This window comes from Lissotriton vulgaris, unplaced genomic scaffold (assembly GCF_964263255.1).
Source record: "Lissotriton vulgaris unplaced genomic scaffold, aLisVul1.2 SCAFFOLD_3467, whole genome shotgun sequence".
Taxonomy (NCBI): Eukaryota; Metazoa; Chordata; class Amphibia; order Caudata; family Salamandridae; genus Lissotriton; species Lissotriton vulgaris.
In genome coordinates this window covers 49,133-70,040 of record NW_028245642.1, presented here as the reverse complement: position 1 = coordinate 70,040, position 20,908 = coordinate 49,133, and the positions used below count along the sequence as shown (strand labels likewise).

At 47.5% G+C, this 20,908-nt stretch overlaps 1 protein-coding gene across 1 annotated transcript in view; it reads left to right on the top strand.

The window, feature by feature from the left end:
• The window catches only part of LOC147666329 (sortilin-related receptor-like), a gene marked incomplete at its 3' end in the record, with an annotated part of 215,830 nt that overhangs the window by 151,739 nt on the left and 43,183 nt on the right, over nt 1–20,908 (top strand). The window lies entirely within an intron of this gene.

Genomic DNA, 20,908 nt, shown 5'->3' with positions numbered 1-20,908 from the left:
AAGCAGTGCCAGCCCAACCAGTGCCAGGCTTGGCCCACACCAGCATCAGCGGTCATTTAACAACAAAGCTAAGTATAGTCCAAAGACCCAAGGCACAGGCTAAGCAATCTGCAATTGCGGCCCAGATATCAGACAGCAGGCAGCTTTGCGAGGATGAGGACTTACCCATATCAGGGCTAAACAGTGCACTAACCCAAGGAGCAATAGCAATACCTCGCAACCCAGCAAATCCCTGGAAAAACCGGTACTGACTGAAGGTGCACAATTATCCTCCAAACAGCGGAGAAAACAAAGGAGGAAGGGACGAAACCAAAAACACAAGCAGGCATTGCCACATAGTAAGGATGGAATTTACAGTCCCCGGGATGAACTAATGGATGACCAACAAGTCTCTTCTTGTAGTTAGGAAGAAGACACAGTACCAGGTTGGGAAGAGACAAGGAGTCCGATCCAGGAAAAAGCACTAGAAATCATTGAGCGAACAAATGCCACTGAATTAACTATTGATGGGCTGAAGCAGAAACCGGGGAACAAAGCGGGAGCTCGATAGGGGAACCACCAATAACCATAATAAAGGACTGGGCACTCAATAAGGCAATACAAGGGTTAGCAACATCATTAACAAAGGGGCCGATGAAGCCAGCAGGTAAAAATAAAGCGCCCAGAGCAGCATTTGCACGGAGGGGGAGACAATTAAAACGTCAGCGCCAAGTATAGAGAAAGCTTCAGCAAGCAACAGCCAGCTACTCGGCCTGACTATACCATCACGGGGGCCATCATCGTTAACAGAGGTCTCAACAGCGACAGAGAACATCCTGGACCAACAAATAGGGGACTCGGGCACAACAACAACAATCATGTTTCACCCAGAGTATATATCAAAGGGACGGGTTGATATACAGAGGCAACTTCTTGCGTTTACTAAGGTCCATCAATACCTTAAAGAACATAAAATACACTGACCTGGAGTCAGTTGAGTTTAAAGACTCACCTGATCATCCAGGAACAGGGTTACCGAAAACAGTCTGGGCTACACCAGACCTAGCCGAGAGAGTCCTAAGGGAACAAACTAGATTCAACGAATGGGGCATTAAACTTCAACCACTTGCAAAACCAAGGTATCCTGACCCCTTACTGGCCGAATCAATGTGTCAAGAAGAAAACCCTGGCTCTGGACAACTGAGCCCATGATTATTCTCAGTACTGCGAGGGGCGCGCAGCAACAGCACAGAGTACAGGGGGAACGGAGAACACAATGCACTTAGGGCACACTCTGAAAGAAGCAGACCCACACCGGAGTGGAGCAGGGTTTCCAGGACAATAAACATCAAAACTGAAAGACCATGGGGAGGAGCTACGCGAGCGCCCAAGATGGCCGCGTAGGTCAGTGGCTCATGAGAACCGCGCCTCATCCTGATATCCTGGCACCTATCCTGCGGCGCCGAGCTGGGCATTGACTGCGGAGGGAAAGCGGCATCGATAGACGTTGCTCCGGTCCCGCTGCGGGTTCGGAGCGGACCAACTGCCGGATTCGAGCCCAGTGGACTGAGAAAACAGGGGTCTTGCGTCAGTGAGGTGGCCAGCGGCCAGTGGAATAACACCCGGGGGCGAGAACGGAAGTCGCCGGTCGGACCCAGGTGTTGCAGAAAGCCTGCCGCGTCCATCAGCAGGTCTTGCAGTGTGCGAGCGGAGCATCGTGGAGGTCCCGGCCCGGGGACCCACCCCCCCTGGCCACCCCCTACCTGTTACTTCAACTGCGCTCTTTGGGAGGCACCCAGCCTGTTCTACACAGCAGCAAAAGGACCCGTTCTGTGGCGGTGGGAGACACCCCTCGAAGTGGGGCAAAATTGATTGTGCCTACGGCGGGTGCTGGGGACCTGGACTGCCTGTGGGGGCAGGGCCCGACGGCTTTGGCCGGTGGTGGCTTTGGCGTGCCGTGACTATCTGACGCGGGACACTTATTGGCTAGCCTATGGGTGACAAGTGAGCCAGCTCCAGCACAGGGAATAAGGGGCTGAAACAAGGCACAGCGGGACCTCACGATGGAGGGCTTTCAGCCTGACTGCATATACCAAAATACCACAGCCTGAAGCTTTGCACGGAGTGATATACCTCCGGTGGGGGCTTGAGGATACGGGCAGTGCAGCGCCGAGGAGCGGCGTTGGATGGGGTCCCGATTGAAGGTCCGGATCATTGAGTGAATGGACGCAGATCACAACTGTACTGTTAGGGCCCCTTATGGCGGACGCCTTCTCCTTCTTTGCATTGAGGATGGTAACTACTGTACTTCCTTGACTGTCACCCGGCATTCTCAGATTGTTTGTTGCCTGACCCGTTTGTTGGAACGCAGTCTTGGAGTGTGGAGAGCGGGTCACACAGTGTCGATCGGCATCGCCTAGGGTGCTACTGTGTGCCCGCTGTGGCGGGAGGCCTCGAGTTGCCCGAGTAAAGACTTGACATGGCAACCAAACCCGAGAGTGAGAAACAGCAGCCTAGGTCAACTAAGGGGTCTCGCTGCGTCCAGACCAACAAGCTAGACCGATACACGCAGCCCAGGGGCTCGCCTCCGGGGCCGGGGAGAACATAGAATAGTGGTGGGGATTCTGCGGACCCTTCATCAGAGCCCACGTTGCTGGATGTGATGGCGGCCATCGATGGTGTTAAGACTTCTCTTGGGCAGAAGATGGAGTCACTGGACCATAAGCTCGATGCCGTGACCATCGAGGTCAATCTTATCCGCGCTGATCTCACCAAAACTAGTGAGAAAGTAAAGTTGTTGGATATCAAAACCGCTAGCTTGATGGATGATGTATCACAGCTGCAACAGGAGGTTTGGAATCTCAGAGCCTCTAGTGATATCACAAGCCGGAAGCTGGATGAATGCGAAGGGAGGGCTCGGAGGAATAATGTGCTCATCATTGGTGTTCCGGAGAAAGCCGAGGGCCAGGCCCCTGATCTCTTTGTCGAAGATATCATCCTCAACCATCTGAAGCCGAAGGGACTGGGGAATTTCTTCATAATAGAGCTTGCACACAGAGTCACGGTGGGAAGGCCGGGGCTCCACCCTGTCCAATGATCGCAAGGGTGCTTAATTTCAGGGACAGAGACCCCCTGAAGTACGAAAACTCCACTCTCACATTCTTTCCGGATTTCACTCAGGCGGTCCAGAAGCAGCGTCAGAGCTTCCTTGGTGTTAAGAAGAGACTAAGAGACAGAGGTTTGAAATATGCAATGATGTTTCCGGCCCGGCTGCGGATTGAGGTTGATGGAAAGGTCTGGTTCTTTGACAATCCGCACATTGCTTCAGACTGGTTGGATAGACTTCCCCCTCAGGGATGGCCCCAGGGTCAGAGTGGTGGAGGTGGAGATGGCTTGCAAGAGCAGGAATGATGTACGTTGCATTGATTCGAGACGTTGCTGTTTGTCAGGAGGTTACCACACACAGTAGTTTCCGTCAGCTTTGATCCTTAAGAAAGTGTGTTACAATAGGCACAAGTCATGATATCCTGATGGGTGGGGGCGGGGATACGGGGTTCTGACATCCTCCTCAGGTCTACTTTTAGATAGTTGGATAGTTAGAGTATGGGGCGACAGGCACACTGCAAGTTGGGGATTGTCCGATGCCGCGAGCAGGGGTGCAGGGTGGGGGTAGGGGGGTTGGTACTGTTGTTACATGGTTGTTGTTTTCTTTCTTTTTCTTTCTTTGCATTAGGAGGCAGAGTCATGATTTTTTGGCGCGTCTCCCTTTCCTTTTTTCTTTTTGCATCAGGTGGAAATGCTGCAGCTCGACGTTCTGTGTGTGGGTCACGTGTGTCATGGATCGGGGATAAAGGTGTTAAGCTGGAATGTTAATGGTCTGGGTGACAGGATTAAGAGAGGGATGGTAAATCAGCTTATTAGAAGGCACTCCCCAGATGTGGTGTTATAGCAAGAGACGCATCATGTAGGCAACTGTTGCATCACCCTCCATAAAGGGGGATATAAATTGTTGGCGCATGCCGGGTATACCACTGGGTCCAGAGGGGTCGGTATTTTGGTGAAAAATTCCTTTCCTATGGCAATCCAGGCCACATGGTCGGATCAAAGGGGCAGGTATGTCGGTATCTCGGGGCAATTGTGTGGGAAGCTGGTTACTTTGTTGTCAGTATATGTGCCGCCTGGACTTCAGTCTGACACTTTCCGAGACCTGAGTGCTGTTTTTCTTACTCTGCCCCTGGGCCATTTGGTATTAGGGGGAGATTTCAACGCGGTGCTTGATGGAGAGGTTGATAGGAGCCCGGCGTGAGTACTCAGACCATCGCAGAGGTGGCTCCCAAACTTCCTTGAGACATTGGGACTGGTAGATAGTTGGCGAGTGCGTAACCCGACGCAGACACACTTTACCCACATATCTGCTGCACATAATAGCTTGTCCAAGTTTAGATTACCTATTGATACCAGTGGTTATGGCAGCCACAGTTCAAGAGGCACGATTTCTTGTCAGAGGTATTGCTGACCATTCTCCACTGTGGTTGCAGTTCGCATTTGGACAGCCGGCAGTGGGCAGAGTTGCTCCTATTAGTGCATGGCATCTTAAAGACCCAGCCACTCGGAAAGAAGTGATTCAGATTTCAGAACGCTACTTCCAGGAGAATGTGGGAACGGTCGCTTCAGCACAGTCCCTGTGGGAAGCATACATGGTAGTAGCAACAGGTGAGGTCTTATCTTAGGTGGCGGGGAGGAGGCGGGCACGTCAGGCGGAGGTGACTAAGATGGAGGCGGAAGTGATGAGATTGGAGGAGAGGGTGGCTAGATCAACCTCTCCGGAGGATCTCCACCTTTTGAAGTTAAAACAAGATGAGTACAACTGCCTAGCCAGAGATAGAGCGATGGCCCAGAATAATGCCATACAGAGCCGGATATATGAACATGGAGACAAGGCGGGTAAATTGACTGCGTGGCTTGAACATGAGAAATGGGCATCCAGGCTGGTGCTTGAGTTAGAGGGAACAGAATCGGATACAGTTACTGACCCACAGGGGATTTTCCGATTACTATAAGTGGGTATACACCGCGGGTGGAGGGTTTACGGAGGCGGAGAACGGTGAAATGATTACAGATATTGTCATGCTGGGGTTTTCTGAGGAGGATAAGTCCTACTTGGACTCCCCTTTCTCCGACGATGAAGTTGCACAGGCAATTAGAGGGATACATTCTGGTAAGGCGACTGGGCTCAATGGGTTACCAATAGAATTGTACAAATTGAATGCTCATAAGTTCGCCCCATATATCTGTGCCATGTTCCTGGAGAGTAAAGAGAAGGGTCAGCTCCCATATGACCAGCGGGTTGCGAATATAGTGTTTAATAATTTACACAGTAGTGGCTGGGTTACTCTTGCGCAGCATCAAACGATACAGTATTCTCCAAGTAAGTGGCTCAAGGGAACAAGGGAAAACGGCCACTCACGTCCCCAAAGCTTCTCTGCAAGCAGAGAATGTAATGAAAAGGTAAATTGTCCCCGAGCACAAACAATTTCCAGTAGTTAAAAGAAAAGATAAATCAAATCAAATTCTTTCTTTTGTAAAGTTCATTAGATCAGTTCTTTTTATTTTCTTTATCTTTTCTTTGTTCTTTATACATCAAATGTTCTTCATCATATTCTCAATCTTCATAATCCAACAAGATATAGCCAACAGAACAGAAACCAATGCCAACACGTGTTTCGTCACGGGCAACAGTAACCCAATGGCTTCTTCAGGGCAAAGATATTTATCTGCAGATATACAATAGCCAGTTCCAAGGAGCAAGCGTTTCTCACATGATAGTATAAACTCTATATGTTTTCACAAATTAGAGCCATCTATCGGGTTCCAAATCATAATCCTACGATTTGGAACGCGATAGATGGCGAAGGGAGTACTCTCCCAGAAATATTGATTTTTTTATTCTTCCTGGAGAACTCTAATTTGTGAAAACATATAGAGTTTATACTATCATGTGAGAAACACTTGCGCCTTGGAATTGGCTATTGTATATCTGCAGATAAATATCTTTTCCCAGAAGAAGTCATTGGATTACTGATGGCCGGGACGAAACACGTGTTGGCATTGGTTTCTGTTCTGTTGGCTACATCTTGTTGGATTATGAAGATTGAGAATATGATGAAGAACATTTGATGTATAAAGAACAAAGAAAAGATAAAGAAAATAAAAAGAACTGATCTAATGAACTTTACAAAAGAAAGAATTTGATTTGATTTATCTTTTCTTTTAACTACTGGAAATTGTTTGTGCTCGGGGTCAATTAACCTTTTGAATATAGTGGTTATTCATAAAGCGGGCATGCCCAGGACACAATGCTCTTCGTATAGACCCATTTCACTTCTTAACGCAGAACCCCAAATCTTGGCGAAATTACTCGCTACCAGGTTAGTCAAGGTAGTCACAACCTTGGTACACCCCGATCAGTCTGGCTTCATACCACGCCGGAACACCGCCCTAAACCTGCGGAGGCTTCATGGGATTCTGGGTGGTTCCTCGAAGATACAGGGGCCGGCGGTCCTGGTGTCCTTGGAAGCCACTATGGCGTTCGATAGGATTGAATGGAATCATTTGTTTGCAGTGCTGGCGAAGCTGGATTTTGGAGCGGAGTTTATTGGATGGGTACGACTGTTATACGCTAATCCTATGGCAAGACTGGTTGTTAATAACTGTAAATCAAACAATTTTTTACTGGAGAGGCGCACAAGGCAGAGATGCCCGCTCTCCCCGCTGCTCTACGCTCTTGCTCTGGAGCCGCTGGTGGCGTGGGTCAGGTGGGATCGGTCGATAGTGGCTTGCGGTGGACACCGGAGTGGGAGGATACAATTTCCCTATATGCTGATGATATCCTGCTTTATCTCACCAATCCCAGAGCGTTTTTGATCAATTTTTTGGATGTGCTTGCCATATTTGGAAGGTACTCCGGATTTGCTATAAATTGGTCGAAATCTGTGCTATTTGTCCTAGAGGGCGAGCCACCAGTAATTCCGCATGCAAAAACCACAGTTGATGGACAGAATGCAGAACAATGTCATACATTCACCCCAGTACAGAGATCTGGACCTAAATCCATAGTTTCTTTGCACTCCACACCACCCCAGTTCAGACATGGCCATATGCAAATCAGCCTGACCCTGTGCCTCATGGGAACAGTCCAGCCCGAACTGCCAAGCCATGCCTTCCCTGGACCGGAAACAAGCTTCCTAGAACCGGTTTCTGGCATTCCAGCCGTCTTCAGCCCGGCTTGCTTGAATCCAGTGGTGTGGAGAGCATGGGACTCACGACTGAGCATACCCATCCCACTCGGGGTGACAAATGCATTGTTCTGCATTCTGTCCATCAACTGTTGTTTTGCATTTTGCCAGTAAATCCGCAGTCGTGCCCCATACAGATTGAACCAGTAGGATTTGAGTACCTAGGTATCTACATCACGCTTGACCCGAAGTAAAGATATGCCAACAACTTGGGCTCCCCCTTGAGCCGGTTTAAGAAGGATGGGGAGCGCTAGAGAGCTCTTCCATTATCATTGCTGGTGAGTGCGGTGTTTAAGATGATGGCCCTACCTCGATTCTTATATGCGCTTCAGAACTCAATGGACCCAGTACCGATCTCCTATTTCAAAGAAATTGAGGCACTTCAGAGGCAGCTTCTTTGGGACGGTACACCCCGAATATCAGTCGTCAAATTAACTCTCCCCTGGTACGATGGGGGAATTGGACTCCCGGATTTAAGGATATACTATTGGGCTTCGCAATTAGCGGCTGTGAATCATGTCGTTTATGGTCCCCCAGGAGACCCAGGTTATGCCATGGACCACGGGCAGGCATCCAGTGGAGATATCAGCAGAGCTTTGTATGCCAAGTCAGGGCGGTTCGCGCTAACTGGCCCAACTGTGCACGCTGTGCATGTGTGGCACGCTGCTAATAGGTATTTGGGCTGGGAGGGAAGATTGACATTGGCAACCCCCCTGTTGAATTCGGAGAGACTCAGAAGCTTGTGGAATTCTAAGGGATTTGATAAGTGTGACCTTATAGGGATCACCCAGATTAAGGATGTTTGGGGAGGAGACAGGGTACATACATTTGACTTTCTTAAGCAACAGTATAGTTTGCATGACAATGAGCATTATCAATATCGTCAGTGAGACACGCTCTCCTCGCCCATGTATCCAGGGACGCCACGCTTCCGGAGGCTTCTCTTCTCAAAGTTCGAATACCGGATGGACACCTTCCTGAGAAGACTATCTCCTTAATATTTAGGAAGCTTGTTAACAATATGGAGGACCCGCTGGGAAGGGTTAGAGCCCAGTGGAGTGTAGATGGATTAGAACTAGATGACGAAGAGTGGGTGGAGGCAGTTTCCTCTCCGAAGGTAGTGGCGATTCAGATGAGGCTGCGACTGGTGCAGCTAAAGATTTTGCATAGATCGTATATTACCGGGCCTCGATTTGGTGCGAATGGGGAGAGTGGGAAGCGGAGAGTGTAGATGGGGTTGTGGTGAGCCTGGCACTTTTATGCATATTCTCTGGCATTGCTCGGTGATACAGACGTTCTGGACGAAGGTTCATGATGAGATGAAGGAATACGACCAGAGGCTCGAAGGTGTATACTGAATGTGTGGGAACCCACAGATCTGACCGTGTATCTGAGACAATGGGTGACGCTGGCGTGCATGGTGGCTAAACGAAATATAGTGTGAAAAATGGAGAGGTACCCCTTCAGTAAGCCAAGGGAAATGGGGTTATTGAACCAAAGTAAGAGAAGTAAGTTCCCTTAAGGCACAACTCAACACAGGTTTGAAATAATAAACCTTATAATGTCACAAGTACATACAACAAAAACATGAGGAAAGTTAAAAATTCATTTATTTTGAATAAGTTAAAAAACACAATATTAGGGATGACTGATCTAGATCCCTAATCTAAAACAAAATTAAAACAGTACAGTTAATTGCGACCTGCACAATTAGGAACAGACAGAAAAGTTACAACATAAAATTGTTGGATACGATTTGTATATTCTTGCTCCGATCTGATAACACCAGTGTTGTATCGCTACCACCTCAGCATAATATTTTATTACCAACCTATGATGCAGGTTGGTAATAAAGCGCCGGGACACTCTTCTGAGTAGCCATGCGCTATACAAGACAATAAATACCATAACATAACATATCAATTATGGTGTTGGAGGCTTGAATTATAAAGTTTGTTGCGTCAACGCGTTTCGGTGGTGTCTCCTTATTATAACCACCTTTATCAAGACATGTGATTTATCTGTCAATACCAGGGAGTGTATACAATCGCCCCTAGATTATTATTGAGGGTCACTTGTTATGATCGATTATCAATTCCTGATCGGATCATGGACTTCAACTGGGGGCTCGTTAAACTTGCTGCTACCAGTTGTATATTCTGTTTGGCCTTTTTACGACATTTATTGTCCCCACTGCATGTCAGTATCCAAAGTTAAATTGGTTATACTGAAGACCATTTGTTTTGTTAGTAGTTAGGCCACAATTGCCATTTGCGGATTTCGCGAGGTCCCAGCTTCTTACAGTTTATGATAGAGTAGGTTGCTGTTGGAAAGAGCCTCACTATTGGCCTTCACGAGAAATACCTAATGTGATGGTACGTGGTTCCGCTGTCCCTTTAGATCTCTTTCTTGGCCATAAAAAAGAGACTACCTTATCAGTAGCTTAGAGTTCCGCTCTCTGTGGGGGTCCGAGTCGTGTGTGTCGCACACGACTCGGACCCCCACAGCAACCTACTCTATCATAAACTGTAAGAAGCTGGGACCGCGCGAAATCCGCAACTAGAAATGCTAAATTCGGTCACAATAAGGGAGGTCTAGCTACATACAGCTCTATAAGCAGTATTTATGCAGCAGAGCCTTACCATACAACCCATTGCCACCAAATGAAATGCAAGTAACTCGAATTACCTTGCAGGGGAAGACCATCAAAGAACATATAATACTTGTAAACCTCTGTCTGCACCCACGTGATAAAAACAAAGGGAGTCAACAACTAAAGGAGGAGCTGGTGAAAATAATAACGGAAGAGAAAACAACTGGATAATCACAGGGGATTTCAATCTAAACATGCGAAGGAAACGAGCTGATGACATACACTCAGAGGAGGATCCATTTGCTTAAGAGGAAATGCCCCAAGACATTAACACAGACGGAATACTCACAAACATCTCGAAAAATGTATTGTCGTTCTTAGAGCAACTGGGCTCACGTGCATTAAATGGCAGATTTCCTGGAGATCGCCCACAAACAGCAACATTTAACAACGTAGTAACAAGGTCCACAATTGACTATACATTCTGCTCTCGCTGCATGTTCACAAAAGTAAAAAACGATTGCATTGGGAGCATAGACTTCAGCGATCACTTACCCCAGGAAATAACGGTAGAAGAGCCATCAACATACAAATGGCTACAAGCAAATACACTCTGCTCAGAATATATCAACAACGAGAAAAGAGTAAAATGTAGCACCAATGATCCTGAAGGATTTCTCTCTTTAGCGAAACAACTCTGGGAAGAAGGGGAAGCAGCCAACCCCGACATAATTGGAGGCTGGGAGGCATTCACAAACGCCCTATGTACCAGCTACGGTGATATAAAGGGACACTCTCGAAACAGGAGAATAAAGTGCCATCAAAACCCACAGCCAGGCTCCAACCTACGGAATAACGCCAAATTAAAACAGCTAAAAGCACAGATAAACCTCACACTGCGGAGGCTGAAGAAAGACCGCTCAGCATTACAAGAACTGAGGCAGTTAAAAGCTACTCACAAAAAACGTATTTGTCAAAACAAAAAGGAAGTCGAAGAATCTCTTTGGGCCAGACTCCTGTACGGCATCAAAAATAACAATAGAGCACAATTTTGGAAGAAGATTTAATGCCCTATCTAACCCGCAAGTTCAATGCATCAGCTCCAACGTCTCAGAAGAAGCATGGATAACGTACCTCTATGGAAATTCAACCGTTCCAGCCAAACTCTAATGCAGAACATGGACAGAACTTCACAATCACAAACACCCAAGTTAACAAAATAATCATGAAAGGTAGACGTGAGGGAGCTCCTGGCCCAAACGGGATTCCGCCCATACTATTCAAACAAGACCCTGAATTTTGAACTCCAATACTTAAACCGATCTTTGATAGAATCCTGCAGACATCAATAGTACCATCATCGTGGAGGGGCTCAATAATCTCTCTCATGTACAAAAAAGGCAACAGGAGCAACCCAAAGAGCTATCGGTTGATAGCTCTTCTGGACAATGATGCCATATATTATGCCGGGGTACTCCTTCAAGAATTAACATTATGAGCCACAGAAATTAAAGCAATACCCTACAATCAAACCGGTTTCTGTAGAGACATGGGCACTGCCACTAACATTTCCGACTTCTTACTAATGATAGATGCTGCACTTGCAATCAAACAGCCTCTGTACATCTGCTTCCTTGACTACAGTTCAGCATTTGATCATATAAACAGAAATATTCTGTGGCAAAAACTAATAATGTTAGGTATCCCATCATTGCTCCTAAGACAACTAATCCTTCTGCATAGTAACACCTGGGTACAAGTAAAGTTGGGGGTAGGAGACCATCTATCGAAAAAGATGAACACAACTTCGGGATTAAAACAAGGGTGTTTACTTGCTCCGACACTTTTTAATCTATTTATGGCCGAGCTTTCAGTCCAACTTAATGGAAGCAACTCGCATGCCCCGAAGCTAGGAGGTCATCAGCTATCCAACCTCCTATATGCAGACAACTTAGTACTCATCAGTCGGACACCCATAGGATAACAACGCCTGCTGGACATTACATCTCAATACTCGGATACCAACAAACTAAGCAATATTCATGACAAAACAAAAGTCATGTGTGTAAATCACCGGAAAATAAAAATAAAATACAACTGGCACCTGGCAAAAGTCAAGCTTGAAGTCGTACAAGACTACAAATATCTGGGGGTCATGATCGACGACAAAGGCAATTACAAAGCACAATGTGAGGCAATAAAAAAGAGGGGATTAACAGCGGTAGCATTAAGAAACCTGAAAAATATGACCGCTGGTCCAAGCTTTCTGCCTCTGACCAAGGTTATACAGGCTAAACTTATTCCATCAATCACCTATGGAAGTGAAGCCATGAGAGGGAGGGATGCGGAAACATTGAATGGCACCATCGCAAGAGCACTGAGAATATACGGGCTGCCTGGATAAACATCTCTGGCGCAAATGAGGGTTGAATTCGGGATTCAAAGTCGAGAGCTAGCCAGAAAAGGAGCTTTTGTTAAAACCTGGTTCAAGATCAAAAAAAGGCAGCCAGAAATGTTAAACTTCTACTTGTGGAGAGAAGTAGAGACTTCAGAAACTTGCCCAGCCAGACACTTCTTGGACACTGCACTGGACCAGTTGGGGTTACGGCAACTCTGGGCAACGTCGGAGACCAAGGCAAGCTTCAAAAAAATTGTAAACAACATTGTTTAAAAAGAATCTATCTTAAAAGACAAAGCGGCATTGACTGAACGCTCGTTGGCTGGCTCACTATACAATCCTACAGTAAAGCAACTCCTCAAGCTTACCTCCTTTCTAACTTCTCCAAAACCACCAAAGAGAAGTTTCTGAATTTCCGGTGAGGTTTATTACCATCTGCCCCCTTGGTTGCACCCTCCAAAGCCAGCAATGTGACGTCTTTGCGGGGAAGGAGAGGAGGACATAGTCCATATCATAACCATTTGCCGTGAGCTGATGCGGGAGCGCTGGTTACTACTCAGACCTATCTTTAACAAAAAACAAATACGGTCGTGTAGACAAGCGGTGTTGCAAGCTTCTCTGGCGAAAACACTCAACTAAGCTGCTGCCTGGTAAAAGATTTAACTGCAGCTGACCTCCGATTAAAACAGATACCGCTGGATCATTAAAGAAGTTGCATTGGAACTGAGTTGGAGACGTCCTGTTAACCCTTTGCGCAACAACCGTAACAGCGCTTTAGGCACATAATTTTAAGCATTTTTGCACATGTAAGCCACAAAGGAAAGCATCAATAGGCTAACTATATGATATGTTTTGCACAAATCAATGGATGTTGAGGCGGCACTTTGCACTTTAAACTTGCACCTAATTGCCTGCCATCACTCTGTAGCCAAGACTCTGATAAGGGGGGTAATTCTATCTCACAAACCGCTGCTAATCTCAGCAAACAAAAATGAAGAAACAAGATTATGGGTCAATAATGGCGGGGGAGTGGATCTTTTCCGCAATCCTAATGAGTGTTTTTAACTGTGGCTATCAGCCTTTTTAAACTGATGTTTTATTGTTTGAGAGATGGCCAATTTTTGTAAGGGTTTTAATTAACTATACAATAAGCATATTACTTACTTACCTTCCCAGACAAAGCATTTCATAAAACAAAAGCCCATCACTAAACTCTTTTTCTCTTTTACGGACCGAGTCGATATAGTTATGGCTAAAGGATTATTATTCAAAATGTCGAGTGTCCTAGGATAAATATAACTTAACTTGGTTGTTCATTGCCAAAGAGGCTTTGTTTTTTTTGTTCTTTGGGAAATCGCTGTTGATGCTTTGAATTAAGGTATGTTATTTATTTCTATGATGTCTTTGCTTTCTTTGCCTCATCATAAAAGAAGATATCTCTCGTTTAATATGTACTCTGCACAGAAGCAGTACCGATTTCTCCTCAATAACTTTTAAGATGCTGTAGATCTATGATCTGGTTAAAATGCGGAGTATAGTACTCTATTCCTTTTCAGCCTATAATTGTTTTGAGCTCATTACTTTATTGATATTTCACATAGTTACAATAGGAAAAAGGTATTGCCCTTTGATACTTGGTTATTATTAATGCACACATCAAGATCTCGTACAATTCGGTGTTACTCATCAGGTCTTCCTCTAAAAACTGTTGTTCCCTAAATCAACCAAGGATTACAGTAGAGAGAGAATAGGGGGTGGGGAAATTGTTGCGGTGATAGAGTGAAAAACAAAAGACGTAAGAAAGATTCTGCATCATCATTTCCTCATCGCAAATGCCCAGTGTTGGTCAGCCCGCCCATATAGACATCCTCAATATACTTTACTGACCATAGGTGTTAGAGAGAGAAGGAACAAGCGATTCTTTCTGCTATCATGAGCAGAGACGTTTTAAGGGATGGGCAAAGTAGGCTCTGGCCTAGGGCCCCAGCCTTTTAAATGGGCCTCCTGATAGTGCTAGGTCTGTTCTCTACACAGTATTGCCCTGATGTCCCTAAATGATTCTAAAACATAGATTGTTTAAATACCACTTTCTTTTTATTTTTTTTAATAGGGTTGATATGTGGGAGTCTTTTACAGCCATTATTAATTAGAGAAATGGTGTCTTTATGTTTTCCGACACCATGCCACATCCACAAAACAAACTCCTTGAAGTTCGAATCTGAAAGAAACAGGTTAGCATTAGATTCCTTACCTTAGAATATCCCCAGGCATCAGACTGGATCCGGAAAGTTTTGCGTAGCAGTACCCTTACGCGTCGGTAGGCATCGTCTGCGGCTCCGCGTCCGTCGTCTGCATCGTGATCGCCGTGATGACGTTGTCGGAGTACTTAGACGCTGCCCTCGCGCACTGACCTCAGTTCTTCTTTTTTCTACACCAGCAAGTGCAGATCCGGGAAGAGCAGTACTCTGGTCACTTTTTGACCAACTTTTTTGATCTCTTTTGATAATCTTTTTCGAGTGGTGCCGATAGGGATGCCAGGCTTCAAACCCTGTGAGGCCTGTCACCTCATGATGTCGGTGACCGACCCCCATCGTCAGTGCCTTTACTGCCTTGGGCCAGCCACGAGGACAAGTCGTGCCCCGTCTGCCAGGTCTTGACCTTGAAGGCTAGGCGGGACCGGTCCCGCCAGCTGCTAGAGATCCGGCAATCGGCTCCGCGCCGCTCAAGGTCCCGGTCGAGGGACCGGTTGCGGAGCTGCTGTCATCGCTCGTCGAGTCATCGCCATCACTCGTCGGGCTCCAAGTCCTCCGGTAAGTCGAGGCACTCTAAGAAAAAGTTCAAGAGACAACATCGCTCCTCGGACCCCCCTCGCCGCTCGCACGACGCGGCTGAGGGCTCGGGCGACACTGCCCGCGCGGCTCCACTGGAGACGCAGGCGCCGCCTAAAGGCCCATACATTCCGGTCCCTGGCCTGCAAGCGACGCCGGAGGAGATTCGTGATTTCCTCATTGCCATGAGGACTCACTTTCCTTCGAGGGTTACCGGGTCATCTTCGGGCCCTGCAATCCCGACTGGGGCCCCTTGCGCTTCGGCCCCGGCGCCGTCGCCGACTTTGGTTCCCGACGCCGCAGGGCCCCACAGGATCCCGTCCTGGAAACGGGCCGTCACCAGTCGACCTCACGACCCATCCGCTGGTGACGACACCAATGGTGTTGCTTCCGGCGCCATCTTCCGACGACGCCGGCCCCGTGTTCAACCCCATTCCGGGTCCGACGCCGGTGTGGCGCCCCTGACGCCGTCTCCGACGTCGATGGGTGAACAATTCAACTATGACCCGGCTCAGTCATTTTTGCCTGAATTTCAGGACACCGATGAAGGGGAGTACTGGGAGGGGTCTGAGGACCCTCTGGCACAGCAGTGCCAGTTGAGCTAGGACTGGGCAGATGAGCTGGGGGAGGCCAGTAGTCTAGGCACTTCGCCTGACACTGGATTCATCTCTCCTCCCTCTGTGGCTTCAGAGGAGGGTGCTGCTTACAGCGTGGTGTTGACCACGGCAGCCAAGGCCTTAGCTCTTGAGCTCCCTGTCATGGCCGTGAGGACTAATCTCCTCACTGAGGTGCTCAAACCGTAGGCAAGCTCCTCGGAGCCTCTGCTGCCGTTCAATGAAGCCCTCACTGACGTCCTGTTGGGCACTTGGTCCAAGCCATCCACAGGCCTCCCTGTAGATCGGAACGTGGCCTGACACCACCGCCCGGCTCGGGGCGACCCCTGCTTTCTGTCCACCCACCCCACCCCCGAGAGTCTGGTGATCCAGGTCTCTACATCCGAGACCGCATTTCCGACCACTCCTCCGGATCGGGTATCCAAAAGGTACGATCAGTTTGGGAAGAAACTGTTCTCCTCACTGAGTTTGGGGTTGCGGTCTGTCAACACCGCCTGCCTTTTTGGCCGTTACACCCACTCTTTGTGGGATACGGTTGCGGAAGTGCTGCCGCAGTGCCCGGTGGAGGTCCAGGCAAAGCTTACCCAGGCCCTAGCAGAGGGTCGGGATGCAGCACGCAATTCCATTCCGTATGGACTCGATACCACAGACTCGCTGGGTAGGGCGATTGCGACGACGGTGGCGGTTCGCCGTCACACCTGGCTGAGTTCTGCCAACTTTTCGGGGGATGTCCAGGCCACGCTCATGCCCTTTGATGGCCGTCGCCTTTTCGGCGACAAAGCAGATAGTGCGCCAGAGAGTTTCCAGTGCTACGCCAAGTCCTTGGGCCTGTTGGGCCAGCATCAGCAAACCTCTGCTTTTCGCCCCTTTCGTGGCCACGGGAGGGGTGCCCCCACGCGTTCAGCCAGCCACAGGCCGCAGAACCAACCTCCACGTGGTCGCGGACGTGGTAACCGCTGTGGCGGTGCCGGGGACAACGACCAGGTCAGTTCAAACCCGCTCCCGCAGCATCTGCCTCAAAGCCTTCCTAGTCCGAGCTTTCAGGCCCATACAACGCCAGTGGGGGGCAGGGTCCGCCATCACCTCCTCTATTGGCGTGCCATCAAGTCGGACAGGTGGGTGCTGCAAATCGTCCGAAGGGGCTACTCCCTCCCCTTCGAGGCGAATCCTCCAGCCATGCCACCGCAGTACCACCATTTGTCGGGGGATCACTTGCAACTTCTGCAGGAGGAATTATGGCCCTCTTGGCCAAGGGGGCCATCGAGCGCGTTCCTTGGCCAGAAGTAGGATGTGGTTGCTACTCCCACTACTTTCTGGTACCCAAGAAGGGCAAAGGAGGCGTACGCCCTATCTTGGACCTCTGGAGCGTCAACGGCGTCCTCCGGAAGGAGAAGTTCAAGATGCTGACTTTAGCTCAGGTCTTAGCTGCCCTCGAACCTGGAGACTGGATGATAGCGTTGGACTTGCAGGACGCTTATTTCCATATCCTCGTCCTGCCGGCCCACAGACGTTACCTGCGGTTCACAGTAGGCCACGAGCACTTTCAGTTTACCGTGCTCCCCTTTGGCCTTACCAGCGCACCTTGGTTGTTCACGAAAGCGATGGCGGTGGTCGCAGCTCATCTGCACAGATCAGGGGTCTCAGTCTTCCCCTATCTCGACGACTGGTTGGTGAAGGCGGGCTCACCCCAGACAGTCGTCAGCCACCTCCAGACTACGGCCAACCTCCTGCACCTGCTGGGGTTCTCCATCAGTGTGCCGAAGTCGCACCTGTGCCCCTCTCAGAAGTTCCTCTTCATTGGGGCGGTTCTGGATTCGGCGCAGTGTCTGGTTTATCCTACCGAACAGCGGGTTCGGGATATTCAGGCTCTGATTCCGATCTTTCAGCCTTTATCCCGAGTCTCGGGCAGGTTGACGCTGCGGCTTCTGGGGCCGATGGCCTCCTGCATCCTTTTTGTGCATCACGCCAGGTGGCGGATGCGGACTCCACAGTGGGACCTGAAGCTTCAGTGGGCCCAGCATCAGGGCAATCTGTCTGACCACGTTCAGATCTCGGAGGGCACTGCGAGACACTTGCAGTGGTGGCTCACGAACCGTGATTGGGTCAGCAGCAGATCCCTCTCCCTACCCCAACCGGAGCACGTAGTAGTGACCGATGCGCCCCTTTCCGCCTATACCACTTCTGCCCAGAGTGCTGAAGAAGATCAGGCGAGACCGGGCCCAAGTCATCCTTGTGACTCCGGACTGGGCACGAAGATACTGGTATCCCGAGCTACTCATCATGTCAGTCGATCCCCCGATTCGTCTGCCTCTTCAGGAGGACATTCTGTCGCAGCAGCAGGGGACGGTTCTCCACCCAAACCTGTCCAGTCTCCACCTACAAGTGTGGAGATTGAGCGGCGGCAGTTGAGGCCATTTGACTTGCCTCCTGAAGTCTGTGATGTTATTCTGGCAGCCAGGCGTCCCTCCACAAAATCGGTATACGCCTGCAGGTGGAAAAAATTTGTGGCATGGTGCACAGCAAAGGCTGTGGATCCACTTTCTGCCCCCCTTTCAGAGGTTCTCCTCTTTCTTCTTTCTCTTGCCCAGCAGGGCTCTGCTCTGGGCACTATCAAAGGCTACCTCTCTGCCATTTCAGCCTTCTTGAAGCTTCCTGATCAGCCTTCTCTTCTCAAGTCCCCGGTTGTAAATAGATTCTTGGAAGGCATCACACACATGTTCCCTCCTTTTCCTTTCGTGGTGCCTCAGTGGGACTTGAACCTTGTTCTTACCTATTTGATGTGCGCTCCTTTTGAGCCGCTTCACAATTGCCCTCTACGTCTTCTGACTCTTAAGTCTGCCTTTCTGGTGGCCATCACCTCTGCCAGGAGAGTGAGTGAGCAAACCCTGCGAGTGGCTCGTTAGCCACTCAATAAAACAGCCTTGTGCTATCAAGGTCAGTGGTGCTCTATATGGGCCAGCACTGAGTACCTGCACATCTTTCACTTGAAGGGGAGAGCCCTTGCACCTCTCAGCACTGCTAAAATACATATAATGGTACAGTACCAGCACTTCTCTCGAGCAAGCAACTACTCTAAACAGTCAGTACATGCACTTCTAAATTTCTATTTATGCACTTCTAGTGGGTATTTGTCCTCTGGCCATCTTACTGCTTATAACAGGAATCTAGGATGTAGGAGCAGCTAATTGAAGTTATACCTGTAATTAACTCTTCAGAAAATGTGACTGCGAAGTCTGAAGTGTAATATCCACGATAAACCCAATCATTCGTGGCTCCTACTTTCACGGATTAGGACTTTTCTAAATCTCGATTTTTTCTAAATAGAGTTTCTTTCAACCGATTTTACTGTCGAGTTTGCTGTAACTGACAACATCTTTTACAGCGCTATATTATTTCAGCACTATTTTCATCTACCTGGAGATCCAACTTCCACTGCAGGTTAAATTGTTTCAGTTTCATTATACTAACAAATGTTAGTTCTGCTGTCAACATATGATGTGTACTAAAAGTAATCTGCAACAAAACATTAGTTATTGACATTTTCAATAAAAACATAAGCAAGGTGTATTATTGTATTATGTAATTCCCAATCCTAACGTACAGTTCTAGAGTGTGGGTATTGAAACTAGTGTCTTTGAGACTTTATATGAACAGAAAAAGAGCTTTCAGAAGTACTACTGAGAGAGGGGCTTTGGTTCAGCCACAAATTAAGGGCTAAACCATGGCTATTTCAGAACTAGATGCTCCTTCCTGGGCTAACCGCAGTCCTAGCGCCGAGACATCTCTGGGTATTCGTGCGCTCAATACATTTTTATTAACATTAGTTTTGTTGAGTACAAAGTTTGATTGAGCAGAAGTTATGTGCTTTAATTGAAAAGAGTGCTTGTGTTGCACATTTTGGCTTGTGGGAAAGCTTATGCTCAAAGCTTGACTAAGTTTGTTAATAAGGCAAGCCACTGATCAGGGTTATCTGCCTCATCTGATTATTATGAAAAGTTACAATAAAAGCAGTAAACCTGACATATTGTGGAAAGTCATATGTTAGAGTCATTAGGTACGTAATAGTGTATTGGATTTACTCATAATAAAGCCTGGAGAGAAGTATTGTGTTATAGGGAATCTCACAGATTACCATAATAGGCAAGCGTTTTGATGTTTGTTACTTACTCTGACAAACAATGGGGATAGAAGATTTGCATGTGAAAGTACTTGTTGGGCTGTTAGGAGAGTTAGTAGTTTGCTTTGCCAAGAGTAATTACATGGACATTTGTAAATGTGTGCATGTGTTCGATTGTTGAATGGGTGCCTTTTGGAAAAGCTTACACTCCATATAGTAGTCCTGAGTTGGGTATGGTGACATACCAATGATAACGTTTATAGAACTAATAGATTCACTGGGAAAATGGATATCTATGCCATAGGTCTGATATTTTTATTATGAAACATTATGACAGTAAGCCGTGTGAAAATAATTTGTTAAAGCAATAGGTCTTCAACAGTGGATTATGATCACACTGTGTTGCAGGCTATAGAGGGGTATTTTGCTACATAAAGTCTCGCACATTACTGTGGTAGGCAAGGGTTTCAGTGTTGGTCACCCACTCTGACAAACCCTATGAATTTTCGGTGTGATATTCCTGTTAAGTGCATTTGAGAGTGGTGGCATATTGTTATGCCAACAGTAGTTGTGTACATATTTGTAATTGTATTTCTTTATTCATGATTTTAGCCATATTATGACCACTTCAGTAAGTCTGTGTTGGTTATGGTGTCAGGTCAATGGCAAAACATATGGGCCTAACGCCTTTGCACCTTATTGGCTCATTGTGAAACGTTTTGTTAGATTCCATATGCATGATTTGTTTATAATGAAAAAGAATCCTAAAAACAGTAGGCATGCCTTACTGTAAAAGGAATGTTTTAGAGGCAACCGGCTTTTAAGCATGGATTGTTATTACCGTGTTCTAAAGCCTGTAGTTAGGTATTTTGTTACATGGAATCACACATTACCATAATAGGCTTGGATTGGTAACCCACTTGAACAAACCATGGGTAAAGAAGAATTGACTTTATGATAATCCTTATTAGGCCTTCATAGTCGGGATTTTATATTGTTGTGACTGAAATTTTGTACATATTTTTTACAGTACACCTGATGATTGCCTTGTAGGAATGCTTATGCTCAATAAAGTAGGTCTGAA